The sequence below is a fragment of the Pinus tabuliformis genome, chromosome 1_2 (genome assembly GCF_031772625.1).
Source record: "Pinus tabuliformis cultivar Carrire ecotype Pingquan chromosome 1_2, CPIR1, whole genome shotgun sequence".
Classification (NCBI taxonomy): domain Eukaryota; kingdom Viridiplantae; phylum Streptophyta; class Pinopsida; order Pinales; family Pinaceae; genus Pinus; species Pinus tabuliformis.
Window position 1 is genome coordinate 1099459017 of NC_142298.1, and position 15996 is coordinate 1099475012.

Consider the following 15996-nt stretch of genomic DNA (forward strand, 5'->3'; position numbering starts at 1 on the left):
TTGTCTGTTTATCAAAATCATAAGATGATTGATCAGACAAAAGTGTAGAATCATGATTTTGACATGGATGCATCTGAAAGAGGGAAGAAATGTTGAAAGTGTGTTCACCCTTTTTCTCCAGTAGCTGTTAAATATAACCACCTTGTACTTGATCACCATGTGAATGAACAAATTTAGAATCAAAGTATGTAGAGAAATTAATGGTGGATCAAGTTGATTAAGAAATAAAGTACAAAGGGTCATGAGATAGAGGATGACATGTATCACTTGAGGAAACAACATTTTCAATGGAATAAGTTTCAATATTAATATTATGCATGTTAGTGTTATCTTGAAGAATCAAGGGATCAATCTCCACATTAGGTTTTATGGAATCATGAGAAACATGAATTCTTCTATGAATAACAATTGGTTCATGAGAAGAGGATGATTGAACTGAGTTGACTCGACCCCCGGATTTAACCAAGATCTTTTACTTTCATGATGTGATTAGAATTGCATTAAAAATAGCATAATTGAACATATATGCATGCTATAAAGAAGAAGGAACATGAAAATCGTCAGCAACATAAAATAACAAGACGTTGATAACGAAGTTTGTCTAGGAGGGACTATGTCTTCGAGCCCTAGTGTCAATATGGTGTACGCTGCTGCATTAAGTGCTATCAATAATGATGATGTACATAAGAGGTGATGTCGCTATCATACAAGGAAGATGTCCTCACACAAGAGTGGCTCCAAGAGATGTTGCACTACAGGAACTCTCAGTCCAAAAGGACTCCTATCAGTATGATACAAACTCATGCATGATGATAATGAACATCCCGCTAACATGGCATAAAAGGGATCTCAATGAAATCATACATGGCGACACGTGAGTATCCCATCAATATAACAACAAATTGATTTCGAACAAAAACATGAAGAATCATAACAACAAGTACATACCACAAATGATTCCACATCACATCAAGCAGGGATCATGAAACAAGTAAGAAAACAAGATCCCACATCAAACATCAAACAGGGATCTGTACATCACATTGCATCTCATACGAAAAAAGTACATGAACAAACTGCATATACCTCACATCCTGGGGCCATATGAGGAAAAGGATGTCAAGTTGTTGAAGTTGTTCGTACCATCGATCTCACGATGTCAAATTGCATGGAAATGACTACTTTCACATGAATGCTAACACCTCACTCCAATTTGAAAACTCGCCAAAAACTGAAATGAGAAAATGGAAAATATGAATGCACCATCAGATTTATGGCGTCGAATAGTGTAAAATCGACTGTCAAATTTTTGAGTTCTAAGAAAATGAAAATCAGGGGCTTAAGGAATCTTTTAGATTCCCCCTAGATTCCTCAAAGTTCTCTCCTCCAAGGAATCCGTATATTTGCTACTCAGATCAGGAAACTGACTACGCCATTAGGTTCGTGTAACTGACACGTGTAAGATCAACGTAAAATTTGTCCAATTTGGATAGTGCAAAAATTTCACCCTCCTGAGAATTTCGCTTAATCATGGTTTCGCCTGCGTCTTCTTTGGGCTCATGGTTCCACCTGCAATAAATTAATTAAAAAATGTCTCAATTTCTATGCATGCTTTTGGCTCCTCCATGCTCGGGCACATTAATAAAATGAGGGTTTATATACAAAATTTGAGGGCAGATAGAATAAGAAAGTTTGTTGGGTACATTGGTAAAAAGGTCAAAATATAAGGAGCAGGTCGGGTGGTCAAATGCCGACCCATCCATATTAACACACATTAGTTTTATTTTTAAACTGAATCAATATTTTTGGGGCCAGGTCAGCATTGGGAGGCCCACCCCTTAAACCCCTCTGATAACATGGCAAGCTGTTCGGATTGCAAACGGTTTGGGTGAATTTGAAATGGCATGCAGTTACCTTTTGGGTTGGTGTTTGTTGGTGTACGCCACCACATGGGGCCACCCGGTGGGGGCCAGCCCTTGTCGTCTAGCTGGGTTCAATCCCCACCAGCCTCGCTTAATTACATATGGAATTGTGGTGAGTGTTGGGGTGTGGGCCGGGTCTAATGAAGGTGGCCTGCCCACCCCATTAATAAGATTATGGTTGGAGTGTTGGAGGGTTTGGCGGGGTAGTGACGACTGACCCATAGCTTATGTGGTGGTTGTCTGAAGGGTTCGGCGGGGTCATGGCCATTGACCCAAAAATAATATTTGTTTGTATTTTTTAAACATGTGCGGTTGGGAAGGGAGGTGGCGGGGGTCATGGCCCACCACCTCATAATATATATTTTTAAAATTTTTATTAAAATAAACACATTTTTCAAAGTTGTCTAATATAATTGTTAATAGAGAAATTAAAGAGGGAACAGTTTCGCCCACTTTTAGGGTCTAGGTTTCATGCCCTAGGGTTGATCAAATTGTAGGACACTTAAACCTTGCCCAAAGTCCAACTTTGACCAAAACTTTGACTGGCTTGTTCTCCCTCATACGAGCTTGAATTAATTTGCAGCGTTGCGATCAGGACGAGGAGATCTATGCTTTGGTCCTCATTTGAAAGCATTGTGATCATTTTGATTTTTGAGCTTCCATAAGCCCTCTTTGTCCTGTGTGTGTCTTTGGAGCCACCTAGATCAATCCTCCCCACTGAGGAGCTTTTGGTCCTCCAAAGGCATGAAAAATAATCTACAACTTCTCTATACTTTGTCTGCATCACAAGTGTCTTGAAAAGGTATCGCTCCCATCTCCTTTGCCTTTGTTCTTCGGAGCCTTAAGCGATGAGCCGACACCTGCAACCTATACAACCTATAGTACATTGTTGTGCAAATTACATGCTTGAATTTCATGACCAAGTAATGATTTACAAAAGCATGACCATGACAAGCTAATGTATCTAGAAACCGTTTTTCACTTATCAATGTGAATGGGTCATCCCCTGTGGTGGTTTTTCTTGTCAAATAATTGTTTCACCTGGTTCATGCATCGACACTTTGTCTTTAAGGTGCTGCTTTGGATGGAGTCTCCAACAAGTGGCTCTTTGATGGCCACCTCTGTTGCAATGACTGCAATATATCTTCTTCCTCCAGATCTGATTAACATGTTTCTTTACCTGTGGTTGAGAGGGTCTTTCACGCCTCATCCTTTTGTGTGCTGCCATTCTTTTCCAACACTTAGAAAATGTATGGTTATGTAATCCACAAAAGGTACATGTTTTTTGATTCCATGATTTATGTTCATCTTTAACAACATGATTACAATCGAAATGAACATTTGAATGTCAAGACTGGTTATAGCTTTCCTTGTTATCTCTGGTGTAAGTATGGCGATGAGAGCTTGCCTCAACTCCTTCCCTACAATGGGCACTACCATGGGATGATGGGGATTTGTTCCCATCATTCTCTTTCCTTGATTATTTCGACGACATCTCGGAAGCATCTAACACCTTCGAGCATTCTCCCTCGGTGTATCTTAGGCCTGCAAATTGAGGTCTCTGCACAACCTCCAATGGTTGAGTTATGCCTTGGTTATTAACACCAAGTTATTTTTCCTCCTCTTCCCTCATCCTAGCAAGGAACCTCATGCTTGTCCCTGTAATTGGTATCTCCACATCTCCAACAAAAATCATACTATGTGAAGATGAAACCAAAAGGAAATCAACATATTTTACTTCCTCTGTCGATTTGGAAAGAACTGATGAGGGCTTCTCATCATCTATTGTTGTTGGTTCTCTAGCTATCGTGGTGGGTTCCCCAACTTCCTTTCTGACATACCCAAGTCTAGCCTGACGGGGTAATTCTTCTAATTTGATGAGATTGACAATGCCTTGGCCATTAACACCCAAGCCTTTTCCTTCATACCCCATTTTCTTCAATAGTTTGGAGCCAATTCCTATGGTATGATTTTCAAAAACATCTAAATCATCATCAGGAAACATACATGAATTCAGAGAATTACTTTTTACCTCACATGATCATGTTGCAGCTTTTCTAAGGCCTCGTCCTTTGCTTGTAGTTGTCATAGAAAACTTTATTTCTCTTCTTTCTCTTCATGTAGAAGCATCTTCAATTCAACGTTATCTGTTTGAACATTCTGTTTATTGTGCTTCAGTTCTTCCAAGGCTTCTTCTATGGTTCACAATTGAAGCTGAAATTGCTCCTTTTCCTTTGTCTCCTTTTGTAGAGATTCATACATTATTTCCAATTTTTGGGAAATTTTAAGCATGGTCTTGTACATCGCTCTTTTGTCCTCTATCACTGCACGTTCCATTGTTCACACTTGCAATTCACATCCACAAAAAGACTTCTCTAATACCAAACTTGTTCCGAGTTGACTCAACTCCCAGATTTAATTATGATCTTTTACTTTCATGATGAGATTAGAATTGCATTAAAAATAGCATAATTGAACATATATGCATGTTCTAAAGAAGAAGAAACATGACAATCATCAACAACATAAAATAACAAGATGTTGATAACGAAGTTCGTCTGAGAGGGACTACATCTACAGACCCTAGTGTCAAGATGTTCTAGGCTGCTGCATTAAGTGCTCTCAATAATGATGATGTACATAAGAGGTGATGTCGCTACCATACAAGGAAAATACCCTCATGCAGGAGTGGTGCCAAGAGATGTTCTACTATAGGAACTCTCAGTCAAAAAAGACTCCTATCAGTATGATAGAAACTCATGCATGATGATAATGAACATCCCGCCAACATGGAATAAAAGGGATCTCAATGCAATCATACATGGCGACACATGAGTATCCCATCAATATAATGACAAAGGGATCTCAAACAAAAAATGACGAATCATGACAAGAAGTACATCCCACAAATGATTCTACATCACATCAAGCAGGAATCATGAAACAAGTAAGAAAACAAGATCCCACATCAAACATCAAACATGGACATGTACAACACAATGCATCTCATAGAAAAAATAATTACATGAACACACAGCATATACCTCACATCCTGGGGCCATTTGAAGAAAAGGATGTCAAGCTGTTGAAGTTGTTCGTACCGTTGATCTCACAAAGTTAAATCACATGGAAATGACTACTTGCGCACGAGTGCTGACACCTACACTCCACTTTCCAAAGTGGCCAAAAAATGAAGTTAACAAATGGAAAATCTGAATGCACCATCAAATTTGTGGCATCGAATAGTGTAAAATCGACTATCAAATTTCTGAATTATGAGAAAATGAAAATCTAGGGCTTAAGGAATCTTTTAGATTCCCCCTAGATTCCTCAAAGATTCCCTCCTCTGGGTCATCCAAAGATCTGCTACTTAGATCAGGAAACTGACTACACCATCAGGTTCATGTCACTGAGAGGTGTAAGATAGACATAAAATTTGTCCAATTTGGACACTGCAAAAATATTACCCTCCTGAGAATTTTGCTTAATCATGGTTCCCCTTGCCTCTTCTCTAGGCTCATCATTCCACTTGCAATAAATTAATTAAAAATTTTCTCAATTTCCATGCACGCTCTTGGCTCCTCCATGCATGGGCGCACTGACAAAATGAGGGTTTATATGCAAAATTTGAGGGTGGATAGAACAATAAAGTTTATTGGGCACATTGGCAAAATGGTTGAATTATAAGGAGGAGGTTGGGTGGTCAAACACCAACCCCTCCATATTAACACACATTAGTTTTATTTTTAAACTGAATTAAGATTTTTGGGGTCGGGTCCGCATTGAGTGGCCCGCCCATTAACCCCCACTGATAAGATGGCGCGCTGTTTGGATTGCAAACGGTTTGGGTGAGTTTGAAACGACATGCGGTTACCTTTTGGGTTAGTCTTGGTTGGTGTACACCACCACATGGGGCCGCCCAGTTGGGGCCGACCCATGTGGGCCGGTTGGGTTCAATCCCCACCAGCCACGCTTAATTACATATGGCATTGTGGTGAGTGTTGGGGTGTTCGGCAGGGTAATGTCTGTCAATGCATAACTTATGTGGTGATTGTACGAAGGGTTCGGCAGGGCCATGGCCACTGACCAAAAAATAATATTTGCTTATATTTTTTAAACATATGCAGTAGGGAAGGGAGGTGGCGGGGGTCATGGCTCGCCACCTCATAAGTTATATTTTTTAATTTTTTTATTAAAATAAACACATTTTTTGAATTTGTCAAATATAAGGGTTATTAGACAAATTAAAGAGGCAACAATTTTTCCCACTTTTGGGAGCTAGGTTTCATGCCCCGGGGTTGGTCAAATTGTAGGACACTTAAAGCTGGCCCACAGTCCAACTTTGAAAAAAAATTGACTGGCTCGTTCTCCCTCATATGATCTTGGATTAATGAACCGTTTGCACCATTACAATTATGACGACGAGATCTATGCTTTGGTCATAGTTCAAAATCATTCTGATCATTCTGATTTTTGAGATTCCATAAGCCCTGTTTGTCCTGTGTGTGTCTCTGGAGCCACCTGGATCAATGATTACACGAGAAACATATCAAAAATTTAGTTTTCATGCTTCACAACTCTAACCTTTTTTGTTAATGAGAGAGGAGGAGGATGAGGAATAAAAGGAGTATTAGATTCCTCCTCTAAGGATTGAGGTCCCTCATGATTGAGAAAAGTTGGAAAAGAAAATGGATTTGGAGAATTTGATATAAATTGTTTCAAGGAGACTAGAACAAAACATTCAAAATTCTTACTAAACAAATCCTAATTCATAAATTATTCAATGACTCATAGCAAAGGTGAATAAACTGAAAAGTAAAATGCTCTACTGATTCACTGCGTTCCTTTCCAAGTTGGCTAAAATAATGAATAGAAGCAGTTGTCAGTGTATAACACTAATTCTTAACAAGACCTTGAAATGTAAGGGAAAATAATTTAGCTAAGTATCATTACAACATATCACATAAGTAAGACAACATTGGATGAACAAAAGCGTATGCCCAAGTACGGTTGATAGACCCTTCCCATCAGACTTGATATGTGACAAGTTATGAATGACTTTTGTAAAGATTGCAATATTAGATCTATTTTAAGAGAATACTAAGATTGAGATTTGGGAAGAAGCCATTTAACATGAGACATTCAAAACAAACTTCAGTGAGCTCAACCTATCATCTGGCCCTCCTTTTAGAACCAATTGTTGATGATGCTAGAAATCTATCAACCAACGGGGTCTCCCCAGTATGAAGTCACAACTAGACCTCACACCCTTAGGATTTGGAATCCCAACTAGGAAATGAGGTCGACTGTCATTATTCTTAGGAATTTTGCTTGGCTACAATTATCAACATAATATATTATACGCATAGTCTTTGAAACAAGAATTTAGTAAGTTGACACTTCAAGGCATACAATTATAGTGCATATAAGGTACTTTCATGGTAGGGAAAAGAGATTCTAAGCCTCTAGAAGAAAAGCAATGCTACTATTCTTAGAAAGACGTGCAAGAGAAGATAATGAATCATTAGTTAACTTGAAAAGTAGTTCACAAGATAACAATGGCCATAAAAGAAAGTAACAATGCACATTCAATAACATGCATAGCAAAGCCAACAAAATAATTCATTTTCATTAGTATATGGAAACATAACATGCACCACAAACAATGATATAATAGTCTCACAATAATTCACGACATATGCATGAAAGTGGTCCTACTCTTAGAGATTCATATATTAAGTGAAACTATTGAGATACATGATTATAGTGCTGCTACACTAGCCTCAATAGTGAAATATTAAGTCATCACTTACTCCAAATAAATATATTCTCTAGTATGCCAAACTAGAGAATCCAAGGTGAAACGTCCCTTCAGATATGAGGGTGTATTTATAACATTTGAGGTGACTCTCCACCTCCCACATGACTTGTGACCTCCCTCATGACTCCTGATCTTCTACTAACACTCTTTGAATTCCTACATGACCTTTGAGCGTATGCATTATTTTAAAACTTTCTACTGACTTTTCACATTACATGTAGGAAACTTGGTCTTCCACACATTTTAAATTTTCTCATTTTTGGAAATCACATAATTTCATTCCACATGTCATGTTGCAAAATACAATGACACATATGACTCTTATAGTGACACTTGGACCAGACATGACTTGGCAGTGATGACATGGAACTTGAGGACAATGTTCTCTTCTTGATACTATCTTCACATCATTATTATAGGCCTTGTGTGTACTTCATCTTCATCCTCCAAAAGTATAGAATGATAGAGAATCTTTAATGTGGTCTTGATCTTCATTCTTTTGTCATAAGCTACTATCACTTCATCTCCTTTCTTGATGATCTTTTCAAGATTTCAGTTTCACAAGTGTTTTCTTACATGATCTCCTTAGAATCCTCTTTGAGAATCATCCTATCAAGTCAATATACTAACATTTGCAAATGTATTTTACTGATGAAAAGATGACATCAGTCCCAAAATATCCTAATCTAACTTTCTTTATATGTAGCATATTGATTGAGTGAGGACAATGTGTAGGATTGAGGAGGAGGCTCAAGGATTGTACAATGCAAAATAACATGAAACTGAGATGAGATTCTAGGATCTATGACTACACAATGCATAATTTCTAAGAGTCATGGGGGGAATATTGCGTAGTAGGGGGAGTTAGATATGCAGTGAGGCAGGGTACTCATTGTGATTACACAGTGCACAGTTCAAGAAGGACATATATAGTTGGTTGCGTAGTCGAGCAAGTCAAGGAATGAATTAGGGACTCACTGTTGACTTAGAATGTGTAGGGCATAGTGGATGCCTATCTAGGAAAATATTTTGCAATGAGAAAATCCAAGAGGTAGGGACTGGCTACTAAGATTTCACAATGCATAGTTCTTGTAGGTAGGCACTGCGAAATGCATAGTGTTGGAACGAAAGTGTCATCAGGGTGAGACCCTTAGTTTAGGTGTGGAGGGCCAACAATGGCTCATTGTAGTCTTGTACAATGCCAAAATTTCACCTTACCCAAAGGGTACGGAGTCTCACCCGAGGTGTGCCATGACCAAAAATAAGAAGGGTTTGTCATGAGGTCAAGGGAGGGTATGTCAACCATCAATATGTAAACAACATTATACACACATTCAGGACAACAACATATCATTCAACACTGTGAAGCTACCACATACATAGAGTCACAGTATATTTAAAATTTTAGTGGGTCCATACATCATAAGAAAACACATACATCATACTAAGAAACTAATCCATATCTTAATTCATCTTAAGTCAACAGAAGAGCAATACATAATACATCGGCCTTAGCCATAGGTAACTACAAGAAATACTCGATTATAGGTTCTAACTGCATATGACAAACCCATAGGTTGTTATAGACATATTTGGGCACTACAAACCCAATCACATATGTCCATAAAACAAGGGCTTCTAAACCCCTAAAAGTGTTGTTTCATACCCTAAAGGAACAAGGACAACTGATTACTTCATCTCCCAGAAGTTCTCCATGAAAAACTACTCAGAACTGGTCAAAACAAGACCATACAGATTGCTCCATGCATAGGGTGTGATGCATCTCACCTATTACACACGGGAGGTGTGATGCATGCTGGAAAGACCTTCTGTAGGGTTCGATGAGCGAGAGTAGACAAATGGCAGAACCAGTGTGCTAGGTGGAAACCCAGAGAATCTTCTAGAAACTATTCATATGACACTTGCCACTCTAAATTCGCCCGGGGACGAGTAAGATATCTAAAATCGCCAAGTGGAACTAAGAACTTTCTGTGAAATGACACTAATCAAAATCCCAGAAGCTGACTAACTCTCCTGAAAACATCTATATATGGATCCCTCATCCAAGAGATCCAGAGGCTGGAATTTTGTAATTTGCAAGGAAGTGTTGTTGGTTTCTCTTTGAAGACATTGTTGGGTGATCTTGCTTTGTATGAGGTGAAGAGGGCTTTCATGCTGGAAGGATGATGCTGGATCAGATAGCCTAGTTGTAATCCTCTCTTCTACTTCTATCAATAAATTTATTTGAGTTTTCCTCCATATGCTTGTATATCCTTGTATCTTGTTTATGTATGTATTTATATGGTTAATGTACATCTGATCCTACATTATTTATGGTTATAGATCTCTATAATTTGATGGTATTTTGCTGCCTTAGCTCTACAGGTGTTCTTTGAAGTGGGACAAGTGAGAAAGGAGTCTCGAAAGCTCTATCAAAGGAGAGAGGAAACAAGCAAGGAGACTAGCGAAAGACTGAGGTTGGTGCTCTTTTCTTCTCTCTCATCCATCTCTCATAAAGGAAAACACAAGTAACTAATCTGTTTGTTTCTAAGATAGCTACCCATCTTAGTGGGACTAGTAGCTCTGAATGGACACTAGTTTTCCTGATAACAAAATGGAAACTCCACTGGGGAGAGAATAGTTTGTTTGTTTTGTTACTATTGTTTTCTTTATAAACCACAGACGGAGCCTGAAGTCAAGCTAGCTAGCCTTCGAACTACTTTTTCCATGCAACTGCAAAGTAGATCAACGCTGCTTCAGTCAATCTCTGGGTTGTTTTATGAACTAAACATCTAGCTTGCAAACATCCTAAGTGCCCTGGTGGTAGCTCAAATAACCTCATTAGATCAGCCCCTATACTTTGTGTTTATTGATAATCATTAGCTTAGCCTAAATCCCTGAACTTAGCTGCAAAATGTGAGAAAAAACCAAGCTCAGTCTCATCCCTAGACCATCACACTATCTCTTCTTGGCAGTCTGGATGCATCGCACCTCCCATGTGCTGTAAGTGAGATGCATCCCTATTTCCCTGTGTTACAGGTGCGATGATCAGATGAGACTGTTTCTGCCTCTAGATTTTGGTTTTTTCTTCATTGTCTTCAGCTTTATTTAGTAGTTTTTCTATTTATGATCAGTATATCTATGTTGAAACCATCTTCCTTTGCATTATTCAGCCTCCATCAATAAGGAATTGTGAATGTTTTTATGTATTTTTCATCATTTACAGTTCTCTTATGTAAAAAGTAGCTTAATCGAACTGTCGTCTTTTGATTTGAAAGTGTCACAAGTGTTGTTTTTAGTCAAGAAAAAGAGTATTACAAAGCATTCCTTTTTAGACAGTTGATTACACTTTTGCCATTATATTTGATTTGAATCATTATCATTTCAAGTGTCGAAAGCAGTTTAAATTCAAAATTGCAAAAGTGTCATCTTGACCCTACTTTCGTTTTTTGAAAAAACATTGTTAGTACTGTCACATTGAAAGAAGAAAAGTTTAGATCTGTACTTAGCATTCCTTTTGCCATTCATACGTTAAGAAAGTGGAAAACAAATACATGCATGTGCATTTGCATTAAGCCTGCATGTTGAAGTTGATTTAGGAAAAGTGCATCTAGTGTTTGCTCTCTGCTCTATGTGGAAAGAATTTCATTTATCTTTCCTTAGTAGCTAGGATTTTCATTGCAAAAAGAAAGTAAACGACTATTTATCATCTTAGATTGCATATTTAGGTATTGTATATCTACATCACACGGTGAACCTTAAAGGCAAACTTCTTAAGAAAGATCAACTGTAAAATAAACTTCAATGAACATAAAAATGCTTTGGAACCTAACGCACAACATTTAGAAGTCTAGGCTAGAGACGTATTTCGGTGTCGTAAAGCTTGGTAACTATCACTTTCATAATAGGTTGGGTGATTCCTCCTCTTTGAGACAACAAGTGCCAGTACAGACTTGTGCTCCCACGTACCGTCGTGTATATATTGGGAGACCACAATAGGCTACATCCTTTATCCTTAGGAAGCCGTGTCTTCCACCCTATTGATCACAATGCACTGAACACAACATTCGGAAGATTGACTACCGTACCATAAAAAGTATTCTGCAGTTTTGCAATTGTTTTGGTAATCCCTCTGTCTAGATTTCTAGAGCAGTCACTTTCATTCTTTTTAGACTCCTTAAAAGAAAAGGTCCATCTGAGCACTTGTCACTTCAGAATCATTAAAAATCGAAGGCGACTAGAGTCATCTTTAGCTTTTTCTTGACTCTTAAAAATTGAAAAAAGCAAGTTGTGTCAAAGCATCATAAAATTTATTTTAATTGGAATAACGTCACTGTTCCCTCGTTGGTCTTTAGGTTGACAAATGGAGTCTACCAATCAAGGATTTCCACTTGAGGGAAATCATAGTCCCTTCTCCTCTTGGTGGGATGTTGGTTGCTCCACACATGGCCACGTTGTCCCTTCTAGGACTCACAATTGGCCTACATGTATGGCTTTTCTCGAGCTTTGTCGTTAAAAACACCACAATTCCTCAGAAATAAAATTAGCAACCAGATGAAGTTTCTCCCCCACCTTCTACTTCATTTGTTTCTCCTTCTCCTTCTTCCTCTTCGCTTGGTGAAGCTAGTAATGCTAAGTAACTGAGAAGAATACGAAAGGGAAGGAGAAGAAGAAGAAGAACCCAACAGCAAATGGGATAACCATACATCATCTGGCAAAAATCCACACACTACACCTTCCAAACCTAAATCTCCATGTGTCATTTGCAAGGGAGACCACTATCATCGAGATTGTCCTTGCATCCCATGGATCTTGAGGGACTGGTCTCCCCTCTTGCACAATCCAGTGTCTTCAACCACTGATGATCATGTTGAAAGCACACCGTTAACTAGCGAAAAAGAAGTCAATGGACAAAAAGGAAGATACAAATTTCCTTGTAGATTGTGTGAAGGTGATCATGCCCTCCACCATTGTCCCTTCTTAGATGAAGCTAAAAGAGTCTTGGATAATCATCCTGCATCACTGCAGTGACTTCCTCCTGGATACAAGAAACTCTTGCCGAGTCCACCACTAGTTGAAAATCTGACTGACACACCATTGTTTTCAGACGGAGCACCTATCATTGAAGATAGACCCTCTAAGTCCAAACTAGACCAAAGTCAACAGGTCGAGATGGCAGTCGACCCAATCTTGTCTTTAGAGGACCCACCTTCAGATGATACTGTCACCAAAGAGAATGAGAACGACATCGTTCAAATTCTTTTCGTAAACACAGACTTCGATGAACATGGGGGCAATCTACCCATTCCTTTACCACAGGAAGGAAGTTCATCAGAGATGTATCTGGCTGTTCATTCGGTCCCACCTTGAAGCAATCTAGTCATTTCCTTTGATTGGAATCTTCTAGGCAGACCCCGCCTACCATCTAATGTACCATTCTGAATCATAGTATAAGCTTACAGCATGACCATGGTCAATACTATTATAGATGAAGGGGCTTCTGTCAGTATCCTTTCCTCAACTTCTTGGAAAGCGCTTGGCTCGCCATCGCTTCTGCCTGATATTCAAAATCTGACAGGCTTCAACAAAGGAACCAGTCGACTGTTAGGGATCCTTCCAAATTTTCCTATAACTTTGAGAAGGAAAATTGTTCATCTAAATGTGATGGTAGTCCAAGGACCTCTAGATTACAATCTACAACTTGGGCGTGACTACATTTATAGCATGGGAGCTATCATTTCTTCACTCTTTCGAGTGGTGTGTTTTCCACATGAAGGCATAGTGGTCCAAGTCATAGACCAGCTTTCGTTCCTTGGTTCAAACACAACTATTAGTCAAATGCCATCCCTAACTGGTCTTTTTGCACAAGGAATGTCTCATCAATCTCCAGTCCTTCCACCTAATGATCGTGAGTAATTCGGTGATTGTGACTGAAACCCAGGAGGCATGCGCCCTGGTCTCCTTCAGCAGGAAAACCCCAGATATAAGATAGGTTTCCGCTTAGGAATATGACTAGTTTGACAATACTGTTCGTTTAGGAAAATGGATCAAACTGAAAAAGGATTCCTCCATTAAAGGTTATGTGATTGGCATTGACAACAGTCACCTTTGTCCATTTCAATGGACATCGCCAAGGAAGTGTTTTGTCTACGATGCAGATGGAGCAATCTTGCTAATGCAAGAACTTCCATATGGTGACCTGAGGACTCTATTTTATACCTGGGGACATGCAAACCTTTTTGCATGCAAGTGAAAAGCGACCATTTATTTTCTTAGTTTGTAGGCTCTCAACCCTTTAGACTCGTAGGTTGGTCGTTCCTAGCTTGCATAATGAAAGGCTCAAGAGCAAAGTTTCAAATGGGGCACGCTCCCTAAAAAATGAACCTATCAATGAGACATCCTCATTATATGACTAGCATGAGCAGTTTTATGCAAAGTTCAAGCTCGTTAAAAAATAAGCCTCGCCATGAGCAATTTTACGTGAATTTCAAGCTCATCAAAAAATAATCCTAGCAATGAGCAAATGTTTCCATAGAGTTCAAGCTCATTAAAAAATGAACCCCACCTCCAGTAAATAACCATTTTAATCGCATGACTATCATCTTTTGAACCTTGGTCATGTTCTTACCATCACCTCCACTCTTTTTTAGCCAATCATACGTATCCATTTGATTTTTTACCCCTTTTGAAGAACAGCTGCGATGAGTGATTCTATTAGCCACCCTCTCTCCACTGCCATGATTGGAATGTTCCAAACCTTACCTAGAACCAGTTGCTATCCAAAAACATCACTCGTTCCTCAAAAAATGAATCTCCTTTAAGCTCTTTTCATCTGACTCATAAAATATGAAAAGATTGCTAAGCAATTGGCCTCTCCAGCTCGTTAAAGCGACTGGAAGTGCCATCCCTCCTCTAGATTTTAATCCTTTTGGACCTGAGGGATTATTACACAAAAATATCGAGCGCTTGTCTTGTTCTGCTCATTAAAACTATCAAAAAGTCATCCCTTTTGTATTATTTTACACTTTTTTGGACTTAAGGTATTACATTACAAAAAGGACCATGGGAGTTTCCTTTACGTCCCTTTTTAGACTCTCTAAAATTGAAAAGGACCAAGTTATCTTTGTCGTTAAACTCGTTAAAACAATAGCGACAAACTTGTCCATGCAGATAAGAGCGAGTTTCATTGTCGCTAGGCTCGTCAAAACATAGCGAAGGGTTTGCCCGAAGGGAAAATTATAGAACAAGCATATGTTATCCTCCTCAAGCTTGAGAAATGTAAAGAGGTACTGGTCAGCAATGACTGGGGAAAAAGGGAAGAAAACTTGAATAGCTTCATTGGTAGCAGGTTGCTCTTGAACATGACACTTTCACTCTGTCACCATGATTGAGTCAGGTTGGGTTATTCCGTTCACCGGTCACATCATCATTGGTCCATCGTACCATCCACCTTGGGGTTAATGCTACCAATCCATCTTAGTGTCGCTGATATGTTCAAGAGAAGTCGCTCAAAGAATTCACCAACCTGGCTAACGTCTCATCTATTGCAATACCTTCACTCTCCATTTTTCATGACCGCAACCCTGAACCTTGTATCATCAGACCGTTTTCACTTCCACAAAATCATTTTCTCTATTCCATGTTGTAGATGTGGGATTCATTAAGGCCCTCCTACAATGGGTCACTTCTTGTCGACATTAGCTCATTATCCAAGAAGTTGACTTAGGGACAACCCTTTTAGTACTTTGAAGCTTGCATGCCTCAATGGCAATTTTCTCACTTCCGATGACAGGTTTACATCAATGGCCTTCGACCAAAAGAATTTACATGGTATTCGACATCAACTCATGTGTTCACACCACGCGAATTGTACTACAGTACCTTGAGGGTCATAATCATTATTGGTGATTCCTCTCATCCCTTTTAACAACTTACATCATCGGCTGGTAATCAGGCAATTTCTTTCCATGTTCGACATCAGAACATCTTTTCACATGGATTGACTTGTACTTCGGGTGAAGATTGAACGAGTTTGAAGACCTCGGATCTAGTTTCATCCATCTGGGCTGTGATATATTTAGGAAAATAAATACATCAAATGTAGATCATTACTGCACAGATAATCATCCAAACTAAAGGATGATGGCTCTACCAGAATCATCAGTGTACCACATAGACGATTGTCTGTCTTATGTACATGAATATGAATTTTTAAAAGCTGAGCATGGGAATGCCCGCCTCAGCTAGATCAGG